This window comes from Triturus cristatus, chromosome 3_1, assembly GCF_964204655.1.
Source record: "Triturus cristatus chromosome 3_1, aTriCri1.1, whole genome shotgun sequence".
Classification (NCBI taxonomy): Eukaryota; Metazoa; Chordata; class Amphibia; order Caudata; family Salamandridae; genus Triturus; species Triturus cristatus.
Window position 1 is genome coordinate 370,058,546 of NC_140583.1, and position 19,013 is coordinate 370,077,558.

A 19,013-nucleotide genomic window follows, 5' to 3' on the forward strand; every position below is an offset into this window, starting at 1 on the left:
GAGCCCCACACAACTCTATTGTAAACATAGAAAATCACAACGTGTGAGTCCACAAAAGTAGACCAGTCTGGGTCACCTTTGAGATGCCTGCCAGGTTCCAGACCAGAACCCTTGAATGACGATCACATAGTTTGGTGTTGTTGTGGTCACTACAAGGATCCACAAATTCCCCCTGTTCCTCAATTACGTGATGAGGAGGGACCCCTTTCCTCCTTGAGCCCAAATCACACAGCTCACAATAGGCCTCGAAATTGGTGGCCAACCCTAGGTGGGCCTCTGTTTCTAAACAACCCTTTAAAAAAATATCCCTTTGATATTTGGGCAAGAGAGTAGGCAAATTGACAATCTTCCATCTTTAGTCCGTCGCCAATGAGGCAGGTTTTTCTTTTCAGTGGCCACATATTGTTTTGAGAAGAGCGCACCTCCTCCTTCTCAGAGTGGAGCGTTGACAGGGGAAAACAGTCTCTCTTGCTGGAGGTGAAGGTCATGTGATAAGTGTGTCCTAGAAGGACATTCTGGGGATGCAAATCAAATGTCCCCTTAGTACTTCAGCAAGATCCCTAGGTTATTAGGCGTGCAGTGATGTTCATATCTGTGTCCCTTGGTATCACGCTCTGGTTCGGTTTCCAGTAGAGAGCGTGTCAGTGTGCTCAGCTCCTTGCTTGTGGGTGCATGTTTTTGTGTTCCCTTTCATTGGTACTACATTTTCTGTTGTTTTCGGATTTGGTGCACGTGCCTCGAGTGACACGCTCTTTCTGGAATCCTGCATCTGCATATTTCTCACATACTCATTCTCCTCTTCAGCACAGTTTTTGCTCTCTCCTTTTTGCTCATACTTTCTTTCATCTCCTCCACTTCTCTATCTCCGGTGATCAGACAACATACTCACTCCACTCACCTGTGAGAACAAAAATTATTTTTGTTTAATGCTGTACAATTTCTGACAGCTTTGTGACCTCCTTTATGTACATTGCCATTTTTTCCACTTTCAAGGTGCTTTGTACAGAGGCCAAGGATTAAATGTGTCTGTAGTGTGAACACCTTTATGACACACTGAAAGGCGCTCAGGTCCAGAGTTCTCAATGATGCCCAGTTGTAAAAAACCCAGACAACTTGAACTCTTCTAGATAACAATGTTAAGGCAGAATTTAGAGATATGGGTCATTTCTTAATGGCTTAACACATTTCAAGATCACGCATTAAGAATTATTTTATAAATCTTGCTTTTCACAAACTTCTTTATTGAAATTAGCAGTAAAATACACCATTAGGCCCTCCTTTTTTTCTATTTTCAAGAGTTTCTCCAGGGGAGACCCCCCCTAACCTTCCATCTGGTCATTCAGACTCCCCACTTAGCTCGCTCACTACATTAAATTCATCCACAACATTTATGACCCAGAACTTTGAATTGCCACTAGCCGCCACTGACTTTACTACTAGTAAATGCCCTTTGTGAATACCGAAAGTCGTAAAGTTAGACTTTTGTCTCAGTTTACCTTTGTAATTCTGGTCCAATTAATTCTGGTGGAGACCTGGAAATATCTGTGTGAACATCTTCCCGTTCTTCATTTTCTTCTTCTCCTTCTTCTGTATTTACCTTCTCCTATTAATCCTTACAGAAAACCACTATAGTACTGGAAAAGAGTTGGTCCCTAAAAAATGAAAACTACAGCAACAATCATGGATCAGTCTCATTTGCTGCAGAAATGTCCAATTAAAAAGAAACCAAACCATGTATCCAGATACCCAATAACTATTTGAATGTGAAACAATATGTTGTCATTAACCAATCAATATTCAGCAATGGTCTACAAGGTTTAGCAAACCTACCACAAACATGAAAAAATAAGCATTTGTCAGACCACAAAACTTGCAAGGCTTAAAAGTACTAGAATCAAAATGTAACAACACATTGTATTTCCATCAAACCACCTTTCAAACTACTCAGAATGGTAGGGGGTCTGATTGGCTCCACCCTAAGCTGACTTTAGAAAAAATGGGAACCATTCACAGAACTAACTTAAGACAAAATCCTAAACTTACTACCATTTTGGTATTCACAGAAGGCACTTACTCATTTTGGTATTCACAGAAGGCACTTACTCATTTCGGTATTCACAGAAGTTGGGAGTCCTAACTTTAGGACTCCTAAATGCCTTCTGTGAATACCGAAAGTCTTAAAGTTAGGATTTTTCTCAGTTTAGGAGTAGTAAAGTTAGGACTCCTAACTTTAGGACTCCTAAATGCCTTCTGTGAATATCGAAAGTCTTAAAATGAGGATTTGTCTCAGTTTAGGAGTCCTAAAGTTAGGAATCCTAACTTTACTACTCCTAAACTGAGAAAAATCCTAACTTTAAGACTTTCGGTATTCACAGAAGGCATTTAGGAGTCCTAAAGTTAGGACTCCTAACTTCTGTGAATACCGAATGAGTAAGTGCCTTCTGTGAATACCAAAATGGTAGTAAGTTTAGGATTTTGTCTTAAGTTAGTTCTGTGAATCGGGCCCAATAACTTCTAATCCTTAAGAAGCAAGGATCCATCACTTATGTAGACATCTAGGGGCCGATTCCGATCCTGGATAAACCGGGTACGAACCATCGGACGGAGCGTTTTCTCCGTCCGACTCGTACCCGGTAGAAATACCTTACAAACATGCAAGTACGATTCGTACGCAAACGCCATTTGCGTACGAATCGTAAAAAACACCGACCGAACAAAAAATACCCACAACTCTGATCCGGGACAACGCGGACGTGACGTCTGGACGGAGTCAGGCAGCGTTTCACGAACCAGCAAGTACGATTCGTACCGACGTCACTCCGCACGAAAAATATTTTACAGGAGCCAAAAACTGCCGGGAAATCAGGACGACACGCACAAGGAGCACCTGTACGCGACGGACAGCCATGAACTTCAACCCACGTGTCATCCCGGCCCTCATTACAGTCCACCTGGTGTACAGGAACCGACGCAGACGCCGCAGAAGGTCAGAACAACACCCGGGGCAAATGGGAGGGGGGGAAGGAGCAGGACACATAACCCCCACCCAAGTCCAAAATAAAACATGCCCTGTACATACCTGACCCCCAGGGCCTGGTCACTTCGGGGGTGGGGGCGTCTCCACCAAGGCCTGCGTCCGCCACAACGGAAGTCAACATGGACGCGAACCGGCAACACAACAATTGTGGAACGCACCGTACCCACGCCTTAAGAGCGTGGGTACGGGTCGTACCGCACCCACCCCTACGTCACCCCAACAATGGCGGTACGGCCCGTACCCACATCCCAAAGGCATGGGTACGGGCCGTACTGCCATTCTTGGGGTGACGTAGGGGTAGGCGTGGTACGACCCGTACCCACGCTCTTAAGGTGTGGGTACGGTGCGTACCCCTACGGCACCCCAACAATGGTGGTACGGCCCGTACCCACGCCCCCAGAGCGTGGGTACGGCCCGTACCACGCGTACCCCTACGTCACCGCCACAATGGTGGCACGGCCCGTACCCACGTCCCACAGGCAAGGGTATGGCCCGTACCACAATTGCAGTGTTGATGCAGGGGTACGCTTGGTACGAGCCGTACCCACGTCCTAAAGGCATGGGTACGGTGCGTACCCCTACGGCACCCCAACAATGGTGGTACGGCCCGTACCCACGCCCCCAGAGCGTGGGTACGGCCCGTACCACGCGTACCCCTACGTCACCGCCACAATGGTGGTACGGCCCGTACCCACGTCCCACAGACATGAGTACGGCCCGTACCACCATTGCAGTGGTGATGTAGGGGTACGCTTGGTGCGAGCCGTACCCACGTCCTAAAGGCATGGGTACGGTACATACACCTACGGCACCCCAACAATGGGGGTACGACCCGTACCCATGCCTCAAGGATGTGGGTACGGCTCGTACCAAGCGTACCTCTACATCACCACTGCAATGGTGGTACGGGCCGTACTCAGGCCGTAGGACGTGGGTACGGGTCATACCACGCCAGTGGACAGACACATAGGGATGTGTGGCCATCAGCCCCAGCAGTGCCCAGACATAGGAGGGGTGGGTGCAGAGTCTTCCCAGCACTAGCCAGACATATGAGGGGTGGGTGCCTATCACTCCCAGCAGTGGCCAGACATAGGAGGGGTGGGTGCAGAGTCCCCCCAGCAGTGCCCAGACATAGGAGGGGTGGGTGCAGAGTCCTCCCAGCAGTGGCCAGACATATGAGGGGTGGGTGCCTATCACTCCCAGCAGTGCCCAGACATAGGAGGGGTGGGTGCAGAGTCCTCCCTGCAGTGCCCAGACATATGAGGGGTGACTGCAGAGTCCCCCCAGCAGTGCCCAGACATAGGAGGGGTGGGTGCAGTGTCCCCCCAGCAGTGGCCAGACATATGAGGGGTGGGTGCCTATCACTCCCAGCAGTGCCCAGACATAGGAGGCGTGGGTGCCTATCACTCCCAGCAGTGCCCAGACATAGGAGGGGTGGGTGCAGAGTCCTCCCAGCAGTGCCCAGACATAGGAGGGGTGGGTGCAGAGTCCCCCCAGCAGTTCCCAGACATAGGAGGGGTGGGTGCAGAGTCCTCCCAGCAGTGCCCACACATATGAGGGGTGGGTGCCTATCACTCCCAGCAGTGCCGAGACATAGGAGGGATGGGTGCCTATCACTCCCAGCAGTGCCCAGACATAGGAGGGGTGGGTGCCTATCACTCCCAGCAGTGCCCAGACATAGGAGGGGTGGGTGCAGAGTCCTCCCAGCAGTGCCCAGACATAGGAGGGGTGGGTGCAGAGTCCCCCCAGCAGTTCCCAGACATAGGAGGGGTGGGTGCAGAGTCCTCCCAGCAGTGCCCACACATATGAGGGGTGGGTGCCTATCACTCCCAGCAGTGCCGAGACTTATGAGGGGTGGGTGCCTATCACTCCCAGCAGTGGCCAGACATAGGAGGGGTGGGGGCAGAGTCCCCCCAGCAGTGCCCAGACATAGGAGGGGTGGGTGCCTATCACTCCCAGCAGTGCCCAGACATAGGAGGGGTGGGTGCCTATCACTCCCAGCAGTGCCCAGATATAGGAGGGGTGGGTGCAGAGTCCTCCCATCAGTGCCCAGACATATGCGGGGTGGGTGCAGAGTTCCCCCAGCAGTGCCCAGACATAGGAGGGGTGGGTGCAGAGTCCTCCCAGCAATAGCCAGACATATGAGGGGTGGGTGCCTATCACTCCCAGCAGTGGCCAGACATAGGAGGGGTGGGTGCAGAGTCCCCCCAGCAGTGCCCAGACATAGGAGGGGTGGGTGCAGAGTCCTCCCAGCAGTGGCCAGACATATGAGGGGTGGGTGCCTATCACTCCCAGCAGTGCCCAGACATAGGAGGGGTGGGTGCCTTTCACTCCCAGCAGTGCCCAGACATAGGAGGGGTGGGTGCAGAGTCCTCCCAGAAGTGCCCAGACATATGAGGGGTGGGTGCAGAGTCTCCCCAGCAGTGCCCAGATATAGGAGGGGTGGGTGCAGAGTCCCCCCAGCAGTGCCCAGACATAGGAGGGGTGGGTGCAGAGTCCTCCCAGCAGTGGCCAGACATATGAGGGGTGGGTGCCTATCACTCCAAGCAGTGCCCAGACATAGGAGGGGTGGGTGCAGAGTCCCCCCAGCAGTGCCCAGACATAGGAGGGGTGTGTGCCTATCACTCCCAGCAGTACTCAGACATAGGAGGGGTGGGTGCAGAGTCCTCCCAGCAGTGCCCAGACATATGAGGGGTGGGTGCAGAGTCCCCCCAGCAGTGCCCAGACATATGACACATGCATACCCACCCCTGGTGCTGGCAGCACAATACACACAATGAGAGCATGCAACAAGACTGTATACTCATGTGCCACCCTACTAAACTAAGAGACCCAAAGGGAACACACACTGTCACGCACATTCCAGGACTGATAGGAATGTACAGGTGCTGGGGCAGCCAACAAGTTGCTGCCTCCCATGGAAGGAAAAGGGTGGAGTACCCACAGATACAATGCCCACAATTGTCAGTCAGGTGACCAAAGACCCTGCAGAACACGTAACACATGTGTGCGAGGCTGGGAGTACACACATGCATAGGGCGTAAAAAGGAACATGTCCACATGAAGTCATGTCAATATACTCCATACGCTAGTACAGTGACCACCAAGGATGCCACAAATGATGCAGGTGGAGACATTGCTGAGCAGGCATGGCCAAAGTTGAAGGGATCCGTCACACACCCAGGATATGTAGACACAGCTCAGCACAACAATTGGGAAACAGCCTGCAGGGAAGATGTCAGGGTCCACAGAGGAAGGAACACACCTTGGGACAATATCACCATACAGTAAGAGCACACATGACCAAAGATTATTTGCAGAGCCCTTGTGATGGCACACAGATACCAGGGTCCACCCCATGAGCAGCACACTACAACATTTCCCAGACACCTAACACATTATCACCACCCCAAATCATGGAGCAGCACCACCAACAGCAAGTCCAGGAAAGCATTAGTGTGCAAAAGAAAAACAAAAGGCTTTATTCAGCATTCAAAATAAATTGTTTTAAATGTCCACTATTTACAAGGCCCATGGGCCAGGCCATCAGCAAAGACCTGGGGGGGTACACATCGGGACGTGTGTCCCCTAGCTTGCCTGCACAGTTCACATGTCCATTTCATCCACAGAAGGGGGGGCATCATGTGGGGGGAAGGACCAGGCACCGCAGGGACAGGAGGGGCAAGGGTAGGTGTTGTGGGTGCAGGGACGGACGACTAGACCACAGGCGGTGGGGCAGTGCCAAAGGTGGATTCCAGCATGGCGCTACACACTACTGCCAGGTTGCCCAGCGTCTCCCCTGCACCCGAATGAACCACAGGCCCCAAGGAGGGGGGGGCGGAGGGATGGATTGCAGTGCTCCCGGGGGAGGGTGTGGACAGGGGGGGGACTCTACTCCCGTGGCCGGGCACTGCCTCCACCGCTTGCGGGGTGGTGCCACACTGGGGCTGGGGGACACACTGGCCACCAAGGACTCATTCGGTGACAGTTGGCCAGAAGAGCTAAGGGGAGTGGTTTTGGAGGAAGTGGGTCTTGAGGAATGTGGACTCCCACTCTGGCTGCGTGCCTGCCATTTGCCCCCAGACCCAGTGGGTGTGCCTACTTCCCCCTGTGTGTGCATGACTGGAGGAGTGCGCTTTGCCTTCCCTGGTGGTGTGCTGCCTGTGTCTGGTGGGGTGCGTGCATGGGGATGTCTGGGTGTGCGTGGGACAAGCATGGGAGTAGGAAGTGTGGATGGTGCAGGGGTAGGGGGGGACAGAGCGCTGCTGGAGATCCACTGCTGCAGTCAGTGAGGAGTCTATGGACTGTAGCAACATCTGTTGATCAGACATCGCTGCTGACATGCCCTCCATGTACGACAGCAGCTGTGTCAGCAGTGTGGTGTGGCCATGGAGGACAGTAAGCATCGATGCCTGACCAACCAGCAACTGCCGCAGAATGTCCACAGACTCGGCATTGACGGCAGCAGGGAAGACAGGGGCAGGGGGTGCGGTGCCTGGCACGAAGGAGACCTGTTGGTGCCTAGCACGGTGGGAAGGGACCCGAGCAGGTGGGAGGCGGGTGATGGGAATGGAGGGGGTGGCGACAGATGGAGTGCTGCTCTCAGCTCTGGGACCAGCGTCCGCCCTCTCAGGGAGCTCAGCCTCGGACCCGTCAGCGTTTATAGTCGGTGGTGGGACTGGACAGGTCCTCGGCCGCACTCCCCTCCGCCTCCGTGCCACTCGCTGAGCCAGACACGCCACCACTGGTGGCATCGCTGCTGGATCCCTCCTCAATTTCCGTGCCAGTGTCTCCCTCGGTTTCCCCCGACGATGCTGTGGGCAAGGTGAAGAGACAGGAAATAATCAGACACCTGTATACATATGACACATGATTCAAAACTACATAGGTCACAGTGCATAGCATGAAAAGCAACATGAGTAACATCTACAATACTACGCACATATGTAGGCTCTGCACCACACAGTTGGTTGACCCACCATGCCACTGAGAAACAATGGAGAGCATGACACAACAGCAAAGAACTTGATATCAAATTAGACTGAGGAGCTAGTCTCTGGGGACAGTCGAGTACAGCATCTGGACCACACACCATAACCAAAAAAGGGATGAGCAGGAACCATGTCTTGTAACTTTTGGCACATGCTGCTTAGCAAATACATTTAACCCTGCCCAACATGACTGGGTCACTGCATGTTGAGTGTATGTTCAGACAATCATCACACACAGGCCAGACCTGGCAAGGACACATACGGTTTGGACATGTAGGCCTTTCCCGCACAAACCCCCCCCCCCCCACCTGAGACAATGTGAGTGACACAGAGGAAGTAGTTACACCTCTTACTCAGGGATTACTAAAATTCCCTTCAATAAATCCTGAATGTACACGAACTAACCCTCGTGCGCCTGTCCACACATAAAATTGACAAACAACTATCATCAGATAGTTGTACCAAAACACACTGGCACCGGCCACTGTGAGTATGCACAAGCCAAATTGGGTCACCCTGTACAGTGGACACATGTAGCACACTTTACGTATATACACATTAGGCCAGGGTACAATGCCACAGAGCCCAACCTATGCTGAAGACACAGTGAATGTCCACATTGTTGGATGACACACATGATACCTAGGAAAAGGTGCCCCAGGGGACTGTAGTGGCCACACTCCTCCATGGTCCGGGATGGATATGACTGCAACAGAAGCAAACGTCCCTGCACTATGCATATCTCCCACTCATGCACATCATCTCTGAGGCCACAACATTGGTCATGCATGCTGTAAGGCAGTACACTTTTCAGACACACTCCTATGTCGGGACTCAGCATCAGTGCCAACTAACATGGACACCACATTGACTGAACTGGCCAGGGCACAGGCAAGGTCCCAACACATGTTACACACCACCCCCACACATGATGCTGCAAGCATTGGGCACTTGGATTAACTGGCAGCCTAGATGACCTTGTGCAAGAGTGACTACACACAGACCAGGGAACACATGTCAAGGAAGGGAAGGGAGGAAGAACAGCACCGGTTTACTTTGGGGAACAGGATATGTACTGCACTGGCAGTGTATCCATGCAACTGTGCACTTCCAAAAGCTGGTGACACACAACAAACACACATGTACCTACCCCTTTCCTGCTGCTGCTTCTCCGCTAGGCGCCTATCCAAGTCAGGGAAGACCACCGCCAGCACACGCTTCATCTGGTGGGTCAGGCGCCGGCACCCACGGTTCTTGTGGCTCTCAGGTGAGTCCCCCAGCAGGACCCGGGCGATCCTCCTGGTCCAGCACCGGATATCCTGCCAGCGTTTCCTCACCTGGGGCAGGCGCCGCCTCCGACCCTCCACCGACCTCACGGCACTGACGGCTTCCCTCCAGATCTCCCCCTTGGGATGGACGCCTACCTGTGAGGATGACAAAGTGAGACAACATCAATACACCTGCTACATGTCACAGAGACACACATTTGAACAATTTGGCTGGTTTGAACAGGGCATAGTATGCAGCAAAATCATTGCATCTTCATCATAGGGACATTATCCTCTGGGGAAGGCCAAATGCACGACGTGGCATTGAAAGTACACCGGTGGAATGAGGGGTGCAACACAATCACTGATCCCGGCTCACACTGTGCATCACAAGCTACACCACGATTATGTACAGCACCTCAAAGCAGTCACATGCCCCAGGCCACTGGCGCAACCTCAGCAGGGTACACAGACACACACAGGCACAGGACAATCACCTGCCATTGGCAACTGCGGGTACAAACATCACTCTGCACATGTGGCACTAGACTGGGGGGTGTCACAGGTGTGGGGCAGGCTCAGCACATCAGACACACAGCACTGCTCCCTGCTCACATCAGATGGGTAGGGTATATGCATCCCTCATGCAGCTGGGGTGCAACACTCCACATAGACACTCACCCACATGACAGGGGACTTACACACACACCAATGTCCAGGGGACGAACACATCATTTGGACACTCTCACCACAGGTACACTCAACTCACACACATCTGTGGGTACAGTCACCTGTTACACTGGGGGGACCACAGAATCACATCAGGACTGTAGAAACAACATTCCCAAGAGGATTAGCCAGGCTGAATGTGGCATGCACCATGCAGTGATTGTCACAGTAAGCACCATGCAAGTGAGGAGTGCAGACATGCACTACAGCATGCTCTGCATGGGAGACATGAGGCATTCCCCCCCCTGGGACCCACTCTGAAGAACATTGCATGTCTGTCACACCTGGACACAATGCCAGAAGGGACAGTCACAAAACAGGGGCACAGTCTGAGCTAATGGAGTCAGCACTCACCTGCTCCCCTGGTCTCCCATACAGGCAAGGGTACTGTGGGAGGATCACGTCCAGCAGGGCCTGGTTCTCGTCCTGGGTGAATGGCTGGGCCCTCTCCACAGACCTGGACATGGTGCCAGAGGAATCACGAGCAGCAGCAGTGGTGTGGAATGAAAGGTTGTGCAGGCAAGTGCTCTCTAATGGGGCCTGGCTGCCTTATATTTGCCTTGCTGGTCTGTTTCATTTAAAAGAGTTCAGAGTGATTGGTCAATCTCATTTGCATCCTACGTTTCCTCCAATCCCTTTAAACCTACCCCAGTGGGTGCCTTTGCATGTTATAAAAAATGAGCATGATGTCAAGTCAACAACCACTTTGCAACTTTGTATATTGTCTCCAACCGACTTCTGCTGGCCACCTGATGAAAAAATTTGAACTTGAAACTGGGTCTCCATGACAACCAGCATGCATTTAGGCCCTTATAATTGTCCCTCATGTGTCCCCTATGTAATTTCACTATACACACACAGGTACGGAGCGTTCCACGCCCCTAGGGCACCACTACTCCAGTGATACGGTCCGTACACGTGTGTGTAGGGTCCGTACCACTATGGTTGTGTCGCCGTAGGCGTACGCCATGGTGATACGGTCCGTACATGCGTGTGTAGGGTCCGTACCACCATGGTTGTGTCGCCGTAGGCATACGCCATGGTGATACGGTCCGTACACGCGTGTGTAGGGTCCGTACCACTATGGTTGTGTCGCCATAGGCGTACGCCATGGTGATACGGTCCGTACACGCGTGTGTAGGGTCCGTACCACTATTGTTGTGTCGCCGTAGGCGTACGCCATGGTGATACGGTCTGTACACGCATGTGTAAGGTCCGTATCACCATGGCGTACGCCTACGGCGGCACAACAATAGTGGTACGGACCCTACACATGCGTGTACGGACCGTATCACTATGGCATACGCCTACGGCGACACAACCATAGTGGTACGGACCCTACACACGCATGTATGGACCGTATCACTATGGTGTACGCCTACGGTGGCACAACCATAGTGGTACGGACCCTACACACGCGTGTACGGACCGTATCACTATGGCGTATGCCTACGGCGACACAACCATAGTGGTACGGACCCTACACACGCCCTCAGAGCGTGTGTAGGGTGCGTTTCACACCTTACACTGGTAACAGGCGGCACACAGAAAGGAATTGAGCGGTCATACTTGGCCGAGGCTGGACATCAAGTCATTGTCAGTGCAGTCCTACATGTCTCGGGCCTAGGTGTGTCAGGCTGTGATGTGGCACAAATCTCCTCATGTTTGAACCCAGTAGATGTGTGATGAGCTGTGTACACATGTCATGTGTCAAGCTGCACTATGTGCCACACATCCCCTTCACACCTTTGACATGTGTGCATGTAGTGCAGACTTGTTGATCACTGCGTCACTGGCATGGCACAGTCGCCAACACCCGCAACTGTCTCTGATGCCAGGTACACGGATAATGACACCTGACATGTGACTACCGGCGTTGCACGATGTGAGTATGTCATGTGTGTGTCATGTGTTCCCATAAGCTTGCTGTTGGTGTTCCGTCAAATGCATCTGCAGTTGCTGCATCCAACATGTGCATGTGTGTGGATGGGCATGGCACACTATTATGCACACCAGGACACATGTGGAATCAGACGTAACGTGTGTATGTATGCATCGAACATGGACTTGCGAGACAAGGACATATCTGTGTAGTATCAATGTATGTGTGATCAGTTTTAACATGTACCCCTTCATGGCAAGGTGTGTGGTCTGTCCTTTTTTCAGGGACATGTGACCTGTGCCTCTAGTGTTCCGCAACCTGTCTGTATGATAAACATCCTTCTCCTGCACACATGTGGATGTCTGTCACTCCTGTAATGCGTCTGCCTGTTCATTTACACTGGCCCACAGCTAGTCTCATGCCATGTCATGTTGAGCTTGTGAATCCACGTTTGTAGATGGCTCTTGGTAGGAGTGTCACCTGCCTGGCAAACGTGTCCAGGATATATTGCACAGACCTGACTCTGCATGTAGCATATGTGTATTGGCTGTTCAACATGTGCTCAGTACATTGACAGTGCTGTTGTACTGTACTCACTCTTTGCTGTCCCTTCCAAATTACTGCAGGGCTCCGCCTCTCCCCCGACCAATCCCAGACTTGGCTGCCCTGAGGGAACGTGACTGTATACGCCGCTACCGCTTCACCCAACGGTTGATTCTGAACTTGACAGCAAGGCTGGCACCACACCTCCAACCGCTACACAGGTATCCTACTGCACTGACACCCAAGATGAAGGTGATGGCAGCCCTACATTTCTTTGCCACGGGTACGTTCCAACATACCATTGCTCATGTTGGTGGCATGTCCCAGACCATGTTCAGCCGTGTCCTGCATGATTTTGTAGAGGCCATGTTGTTTCACCAGGATGAATTTATACATTTCCCAACTCCTGAGCAGTTGACAGGTGTCAAGGGTGACTTCTATGCCCTGGGAGGGATGCCCCATGTCATTGGGTCTATTGATGGGACACATGTGGCTTTGGTACCACCACAGGCACAGGAGGTAGCCTATAGGAACAGGAAATATTACCACTCCATTAATGCCCTTGTGGTGTGTCTTGCTAACATGGTGATTTCCCATGTCTGTGCTTGTTTTCCAGGATCAGCACACGATGCCTACATCATGAGGCGTAGCAGGGTGCCTGAAATGATGCTGCAGCTGCGCAACGAACGAGCATGTCTTGTTGGTGGGTATACTCTGTTACTCCTGTATTTAGCGTCATCTTTCTGTCTTACTGCTTCTCCTGACCCACTTCTGTCCATGATGTTTCCATGTAGGAGACTCTGGCTATCCCAACATGCCATGGCTGATCACACCTCTCCGCAACCCCAGAACGGCTGCCGATCACCAGTACAACAACGCCCATGGGCAGACCAGGCGAGTGAGAGAGAGGACCTTTGGCCTCCTGAAGAGCCAATTCCGGTGCCTCGACAAGACCGGCGGCGCACTCCCATATGCACCGGTGAAGGTCTGCAAAATCTTCCTCGTGTGCTGCATGCTGCACAACATGGCAGTGGAGAAAGCTGTGCCACTCATCCTGGATCCGGATGAGCAGGAACATCCACCCGTGGAGGACGAGGGGCTTGGTGACGAGGCAAGTGATGTTGAGGAGGAGGAGGAGGAGGAGGAAGAGGACATCCGGAGTCGGCTCATATGCAACTTCTTTGCTTAGTGGTGAGTTGAAGTGTCTGAGTGTGCACACATTGAGCCTTGTGTGGCATGTGTTGCAATGTGTGGGTCCATCTGCATGTCTGGCAAGTGAGTCAGAGGTGTGTTTGGATGTGTCACTCGAGTGATGGTGTAATAACTGTATGTCTTAACTGAGACACTATTTTCACCTAGCATGTTGACATCCTTATACGTGTCGAGTACATGCCCATGCATGCGGATGTGCTTCTTTTGGCTCACTTCTTGTGTGTCTCTCATCCCCAGGTATTTGCGCATGCTGTCTGCTGGTGGCATTGTTGTGCTCCTGCTATTCCTCATGAATACAGCAACGTGTGCTGAATCAGCGTAACATGCACGGACATGTCGAAAAATCACCTTAGGGTAAGGGATGCACCACGGCTTTTTGGGGGTGCTATGTGTTTGGAATGTGTGTGCACTGCTCCTGTTCATGTTTGGTTACTTAGCATACATGTAGAATCACCATGGGTCACATGACATGGAGCTGGATTCACCTGAATTGATAGTCACACTTGGTGACAGTCATCTGTAATGTGATTGTGGATTGTGATGAAGGCATCAATGTGTGTAACACTGCCCTCGGAAACATACGGGATGCACCGGGTTGACATAGTGTGGGACATCCCCATTAGTGGTTCAAAGATGAATTGCAGCCTCTCCATGAGCAGCATGGGGTGTTTGCCGCAAACCTGTCACTTGTATGCCCGTTCTATGGGTTTCCTGCATCTGTGGTGCAAAGGGGGGTGCCAGTGTAGGTTCCACATGTTCATCCACATGACCTGTGCATCTGTTAATATAGATGCATTTGCCTTCCGGCAAACATGACTAATAAAGGTGTCCCTCAGCCTCCAAGGTGCCTCATCTCTGTCAATGCAGGTCTCTTGCCACTGTGCATGCGGCATGTCTGGCATAGTTGTCACAGATTGTGCATATGAGTCTATGTGTAGAGTAGCAAGATGCAAGCTGTTTGTCAGGGATTATGATATGTATTGTGCACGATGTACATGGCTGTGTAGGTATTTTGCCATCTCAGTCCCCACAACGGCCACTTTGCTGCATGTGCATCCATTGTCTGTGTGTGTGCCATGTTGAACCAGACACTCCTCCCTTCTCGTACACCTTTTGCAGTAGTCCTTTCTGACATGCTTGTGTTAGTGTGCAACTTGTGGCATGGTTTCCAGGACATGGCGCCTGCTGCTGCAGGCCCTGCAGCAAGAGCACACAGAGTTTCTAGATTTGCCCTCACACACACGCCTTTAAGACGCACCCCCCTTCCTCCCTCCTCCCATTCATTTTGGTGTAATCTTCTTGTGTGTGACACAGTTGCGGTGGCAAAGGCTGGACCGTCTGCACATGCTACGTGCACATTGCACGTGACTCATGTCCTTGCATGTGCCACATCACGCTGCACCATGATGTTGAGGCCACCCACCAAGCAATGTCCATCCAATACATCTGTTGCATGCACTCAGGCATGCACTCATCGCCCACACAACACCTTTGCATTATTATTATTATTATTATTATTATTATTATTTATTTTTATAAAGCGCGTAGTCACCCGGAAGTATCCCAGCGCTGAGGAACCTTAGATACATGACTGAGGACTGAGTTACGGGCAGGGCATAAGGGCTAAGGGAAAAGATGTGTCTTTAATCGTTTCCTAAAACGGAGGTATTGGGGTTCCAAACGAAGATCTCGCGGGAGGGAGTTCCAAAGACGGGCCGCATGGACCGAGAACCGTCTTCCTCCTGACCGTGCTTTCCTAAACCTTGGGGCATTAATAAGGTTTTCTGCATTAGAACGAAGGGATCTTGTGGCTCTATAAGGGGTAATGAAGTTTCGGAGAATTGGAGGGCCTTGGTTGTTCAGGGTTTTGTGCACCAAGCACAGGGCTTTGAATTTAATTCTCTCCCTTATGGGGAGCCAATGCAGGAATTTGAGGGCAGGCTTGGCCGATGATCTGGCCGGGGTGTTGGTAATGATCCGAGCAGCGATATTCTGGATCCTCTGCAATTTAGTCAATGTTGCTTCCGGTGCACCCAAATAGATCGCATTACTATAGTCCAGTCTTGATATAATAAGACCCTGGACTAAAAGTTTTTGCGATTTCGGAGGAAGAAGGGGCAGGACCTTCCTCAGGGATTTTAGCAGACCGAAACAGGTCCCTACGACCTTTTTTGCTTGTGGGGCGAAGGAGAGTTCCGAGTCGATCCAGACACCCAGACTTTTCACCTCTGTCTTTGGGTCTGGGGGGGGACCTAGACATGTTGGCCACATGTCCAAAGGAAGTAAGGATCCTTTTGGGCCGAGTACAAGGACCTCGGTTTTTGCCCCGTTTAATTTTAGCGCTGATGTGTTCATCCAGTGATGGACCTGAGTGAGGCAGTTAAGAAGATCGGCTTTCTGATGTTGAGGGTGGGACAAAGACACCACTAATTGTGTGTCATCAGCATAGTTGATGACACTCACTCCGAAAGGGGTGATGACTTCCTCCAATGTGGACATATATATGTTAAATAATGTAGGGCTAAGGGAGGAGCCCTGAGGCACACCACATTGGAGGGGCATTTCGGAGGAACGGGCGTCTTTCTCCCAGATCTGATAAGATCGTTGTGACAAGAAGGATGAGAGCCAGGATATGGCTGTGCCTTCTAGACCAACTTTTGCCAGTCTTTCGATGAGGAGCTGGTGGTCCACGGTGTCGAACGCTGCACTAAGGTCGAGGAGGATCACTGCCACTGATCCTCCACCATCTAGCAGCGTTCTAGCTTCCTCTACCGCTGCCAGGAGGGCGATGTCCGTGCCCTGTCCTGGTCGAAAGCCTGTCTGGGAGTTTTTTAGCTTGTTGTTAGCTTCTAGATACTCGGAGAGTTTCTTGTTGACAAGTTTTTCCGCGATCTTACTTACTCCTGGGAGTAAGGAAATGGGCCGATAATTTGCCAAGTTATCAGGGTCCAGGGTGGGTTTCTTTAATAAGGCCTTTACCACTGCCTTCTTCCAACTCTGGGGCACAACTCCCTGTTGAAATGATGTATTGATCAACTGAGTGAGAGCGGGGATGATGGAGGGGGCTACCTCTTTAAGAATCCGAAGAGGTGCAGGATCTCTGGGGGAACCACTTTTCATAAGGTTAAGCGTTGTTCGCACTTCATCTGAGGTGAACTGGCCCCATGTGGATAGGCCGGTGGGAGAAGTCGAATGTGGAGAAACGGTTTCTTCCCTTGGGTGCAAGGGAGGAATTGAATCCAGGATTAATCGGATTTTGTCCTGAAAAAAGTTAGCCAATTGTTGGCATTTCTCTTGATCGGCTGTAGGGTCAGAGGGGGGTCCATGGTCTTGTACTGATGGCTTTGAGAGTTCTTTCAGGATAGCGAATGATTCCTTTCCGGAGCCACCTGCTCTCTCTATTCTCTCCTGGAAGAACACGCTTTTGGTAATCCGGATCGCGGTTTTATAATTGAGGAGAGAAATAGAGTAGAGTTTTTTGTTCGCTCCTGTTTTCTCACGTCTCCATGAGCGTTCGGTCTTTTTACATTCTTGCCGTAAGGTTTTAAGCTCTGGAGTATACCACGGAGCAGGGGATATCTTTTTAGGTTGCTTAAGAGTGGTAATTTTTGGAAGCAGAGTGCCCAGAGACGACGTAATCCAGTCACTGAATTGTTTATCGGCCAGATTTGGGTCCGAGGAAAGATTAGGGGTGGACTCGGTCAGAGAACGGGTCCAAATATCCAATGACAATTTATGCCATTGGCGATCAGTAACCTGGGTTTTAGGAATAGAGTGATTAGACCTGGGAGTTTCCCAGAAAAAGGGGACCAGGAAATGGTCAGTCCATGGGAGGGCCACCGGAGGATCGGTGGTCATCGTTGGAATATTGGAAAAGATGGGATCCAATAGATGGCCCTTCTCGTGGGTGGGCTCGTTGTTCATCAGACCTACCTCTAAGGCTGTAAGGTCGTGTCTAATGTCCACGGCCACACGATCCGTTGGGTCAAGGAAGTGGAAATTAAGATCACCTAATAACAGAAAGTTAGAGGTGGAGGAGGCTAGTTGAGAGATGGCTTCAACTAAAGAGTTGGGGAAGTTGCCAGGGGCCCCAGGGGGACGATAGGTCAGAAGCCCCGCCACAGTGAGGGCTGGAGTGATTTGGATGGAAAACTGGCCGCACTCACAATCCTCAATGTCAGCGTTCGTCATCCTGCAGGCATATCGTTGCCTGTGGATTATGGCTATCCCGCCTCCCCTCCCTTTAGGTCTATTTAACGTTTGGCAGAGATAGCCTGTGGGGAGAGCTGCGACGACATCCGGATCAGTGTAATCCGAGAGCCATGTCTCTGTAAGGAACATTAGGTCATAATCATGATCATGGATTAGGAGGTTTATTTCGGTGGCGTGTTTCGGAAGGGAGCGGCAATTGAGAAGCCCGGCTTTCAAGGCCGGTGTAGTGCTTTTAGGGGGAGGGACTGGATTGCAATGTGGACAGGTCGAAAAGATCTTACCTTCCGTAACCGTGTGGTAACAGGGCAAGGTGGTTTTAGGACGCAGGGCTCGTAATGTGTCAGCTGTATACATCACTCGCTCCTGAGGGTCACCTGGCAGAGTAACGGGGCCAAGGGCCGTCCGGGTCCGGACGGGCCCAGACGGGCTTGCCTTTGGCGCGCCTTCGGCGCGCTGACGGCGCGCCCGCTGCGCCCGTCCGCTGCGCGTCCGGTAATTGCACATTGTTTTAAGGGGTTAGGGAGGGGGGTGGGCGTGGCCTCAGGTGGGCGTGGCCTTGCTTCCTCGCCGTAAATGGCGGCGGGAAATTGTTTGTCAGGGGTTTGCTCGTTGCAGCGAAGGAGTCGCTGTTTCAGCGTGTCTCTAGCCCGCTAAGCCTGTTTGCCGGGTGAGTGCGCTTTTTAAAAGGTACAATTTCTAGCGTGACACAAAATACAAGGTGATAGTTTAAAAAACAATTGTTCAGCGTGCTCCCGGCTTCCGCCTCAGGAGTGTATCAGGTTCTGCCAATTACACGCTTCTGATCGCGTATATATGCTGAGGGGGTGGGCGTGGCCTCAGGTGGGCGTGGCCTTGCTTCCTCGCCGTAAATGGCGGCGGGAAATTGTTTGTCAGGGGTTTGCTCGTTGCAGCGAAGGAGTCGCTGTTTCAGCGTGTCTCTAGCCCGCTAAGCCTGTTTGCCGGGTGAGTGCGCTTTTTAAAAGGTACAATTTCTAGCGTGACACAAAATACAAGGTGATAGTTTAAAAACAATTGTTCAGCGTGCTCCCGGCTTCCGCCTCAGGAGTGTATCAGGTTCTGCCAATTACACGCTTCTGATCGCGTATATATGCTGAGGGGGGTGGGCGTGGCCTCAGGTG